This window comes from Octopus bimaculoides, chromosome 3, assembly GCF_001194135.2.
Source record: "Octopus bimaculoides isolate UCB-OBI-ISO-001 chromosome 3, ASM119413v2, whole genome shotgun sequence".
Classification (NCBI taxonomy): domain Eukaryota; kingdom Metazoa; phylum Mollusca; class Cephalopoda; order Octopoda; family Octopodidae; genus Octopus; species Octopus bimaculoides.
Window position 1 is genome coordinate 63,149,485 of NC_068983.1, and position 3,512 is coordinate 63,152,996.

General features: G+C 38.2%; 1 long non-coding RNA gene across 1 annotated transcript in view; it reads right to left on the bottom strand.

Annotated features, from left to right (window-relative positions):
- Positions 1–433: 433 nt before the first annotated feature.
- Positions 434–3,512, bottom strand: part of LOC106880772 (uncharacterized) — a 23,953-nt gene continuing 20,874 nt past the window's right edge. Inside the window, exon 2 of the long non-coding RNA XR_001410779.2 lies at positions 434–599. This is a non-coding gene — a long non-coding RNA (uncharacterized LOC106880772). The remainder of the gene's footprint in view (positions 600–3,512) is intronic.

Sequence of the window (3,512 nt, forward strand, 5' to 3'; positions counted from 1 at the left end):
ATCCAGATGAGTCCCGTGTTGGGATAACCAGCGACTGAGGCATGCGCACATCTATGGCTGAGCGCATGCATATGTGGGCATAGGTGTATATGATTGAGCGTGTGTGCTTAGAGTTTGTCTGTGCCATCTGTGGAATCAAACGGCATGTATCTCTCTATGATATTGGTAACGTAATTAGAACAGTTCCTTTTTTTTTTTTTTGCCTATTTCACCTCTAGCCAGAGGATAAATATAAACTAGAAAAAGCAGTGCGGTGGACATAATCGGCCGACTTTTAGTCCTATTGAAAACCAATAAAGAAAAATAATAAAATATAACTATGTATGCTTAGTCTGATAAAAGCCAGACGTAAAATCTTATTGCATTTACCATCTCGATTATTTGCATATATTAACAATAGCAACATAATAAATTTGAAACAATAAAACTGGCATTGCATGTCGATTTACTTTATTCATCGAAAAATATTTCAACATGGATTCATTTATATCGTCCTCCACTTCCTTGCAAACTTCGGTGAAACAAATTTATATTTTAACGACGTGCATATAGAGCAGCCTCCTTTCAGTGCGCAAACCCCATTCTGTAACCTCACAACTCTGTCAATAGATGTTATAATAAACATAAGATAGAAATACGAGCATAATTTTATCTATACATGACGTAGGTGCAAAAATAATTGCGGTTATTTATGCTTATTTTTGTATAATTTTTTATGTGGCTATAGTTACGTACAATCCCACTGGAAAACCTATATTTGGCGCCATTGGTTTACGTTTACAGATTTTTGTTACTATTTATTCACGTGTATTTCAGACTGAGAATTTTTTTCAAATATAGAAGGTAAATTAAATTATTTTACTGTATGAATTCAAAGCCGAAAAAGAGAGAAAACTATTTTTAACTAAGTTGTCAATGAATCTACTGTTTAACATTTGTTTCATATATTTTGAGAGAAGACGAAAGCTTTGAAAACAAAGAAGGATGCGGATAAAGCTTTGAAAACAAAGAAGGATGCGGATAGCATCTGTGACTAGTAAACCCCAAATGAGGGTCATTATTTGAGTGAATCCACATAATATATAGCGAGACTGAGAAGACATACATTGGCTATAAACCAATTATTCTCCAGCATATGCAAGACAGAAAATATAACTCCACAAATATACCGAATGAAAATATAAAGATCCCAGTTACAATGTCTACACTGTGTAAGGAAAATTAGTATTTTCTTTATCGCATTATAACACGTGGCGAGAAATTGACTGTATGCAAACCTCTCTGCATTGGGGCTGGTTTGAGACCACCCTAACAAAACACACTCACAAACCGAAGCTGCGTGGTACTTGGCAAGCAGAATCACCCACTACTACTTATTGAACTTTGAACTTTTGCGAAACCATCACTGAGAATTATTGCTATGATACCGACATAATGTACAACGAATAGTAATGTTTACGACCAGCACTTATTCTCTATGCTAAAGTATGAGAGCGAATGAGTGCACAGAAGCTGAGTGTATTGAAATACGAAATTAATTTCTCCAGGTTACCCCGATCATCCACAATTATAGATTTGTTCTGAGCTGACAGAACTTATTACTTTAATATTGGTGATTATGAACCGCAATTATCTTTGTGCCAACCCTATATATAACACGACACGCGAGCGCGCCTACACGCACACACACACACACACACATACATACATACATACATACATACATGCATACATATATACATGCATGTGTGTTTTTGTGCATGTGAAACGGTGATTGGATAGTGGTATTTTGGAGCCATTTCAAATGTTCATGCTTTTATATACACAGAGGACAGACAGAGACAGAGAGAGCTACAACTGCAATTTAAAATAAACCTAATTCGTATCGCAGAACGGTTCCCCGCTCTCACTTTTCGAGACGATTATGTGTTTTTACCCTCATAAATTACAGGCTTATGTAATTAAATATATTTATTCAGAATGAATTTTATAGATATCTGAATACTTTGTCACTTGATAAATGCTTTTAATGTTGTATACTTCATTTCAACCAAATATTATTATATATGTCGTATCGGAATAAGGACAGCTTTAAAATTTGCTTAATATTTTGCCTTTTTGCAGTTTTTCTTCTTTTTATTCTTACTTTCAATGAAATATTCTGGAGTCCATAACTTATATTTATCATTTAAAGATTCCGTTAGTTCGAATACTACTAACCATTAAAGCATAACAAAGCTTGCATGGCCCTGATTTTATTCCCTCCACAAGATGAACCGGTGTCTAAAAGTATCTAATTCAAAATCTGAAAATCACTTCGAAGTTACTTTCAAACAGACCCATAGGTTTTTCAGATACACACACACTTGTACATACATACAGGTAATTTAGACAACAAACAGATGTATTGGTATAATGTTCGGGAAGTGAAAAGGCCTTTAACATTTCGAGCCTACGCTCTTCCAAAGAAAGGAACACAGAAAGAAACAAGGAACGAAAAAAAAAATGTGTAGTGGCTATCGATATATCTCCCCTCCCTCTTACTTCCTCCCACCCACCTCTCCTCTCTTGCTCCGACTCCTACTTCTCTTTACTTCTCTTCACTCCTACTTCTCTTCACCCCTACTCTCTTTCTCTCTTCTCTCATACCCACCTTCCCCTTCCCTTTCATCCTCAACCCTTCCTCATAAAGCAACTCCTACCCCACCTACCCAACCTTCCCATTTCTTCTCATCCCATCTCATCCCATCCCATCCCTTACACCCCATCCCTTACACCCCATCCCTTACACCCCATCCCTTACACCCCATCCTTTACACCCTCTCTCACATACCCCACCTCTACCCCTCCATCTATCTACCCACATGCCCCACCTAGCCCCAACGTCTGTCTACCCACAAACACACCTCTACTCCCACCTTCAGCCTAACTCACACCCACCCGTGATTTCCCCACTCTCGCCTCTCCCACCTCCCAACACCATCACATCACACCACGCTACACCATACCACACAACACAGCACATCACAACACACCACCACGCACAAACCAGCGCTGACCAATTCCCATCCCCACATTTTCACACCTGCACATACATATGCATACGTCAAGTTCCCCAGCAGTCTCTTGCACACGCGCACCCTCGTTTTGGGATCACTGCTACTTTGTTATCTCCCCTTCTTAACTCTCCTGTGTGACCCTTCTGTCCGGCATTCGCCACGATGGATCGTTAACCACTACACACATTTTTTTTCTCTCCTTGTTTCTTTGTTTCTTTCTGTGGAAGAGCGTAAGTTCGAAACGTTGAAGACTTTTTCAAATCCCGAGTGTGATACTAATATATTTATTTGTTTTCTAAACCACCTGTCTTTGTCTTTTGCTTTTTTGCGAATTCTCCCTATCTATATGTGTGTGTGTGTGTGTGTGTGTGTGTGTGTGTGTGTGTGTAAATGTCTGTATGCATACATACATACATATAATATAATATTTGCCACATTTAAGTGGCAAATATA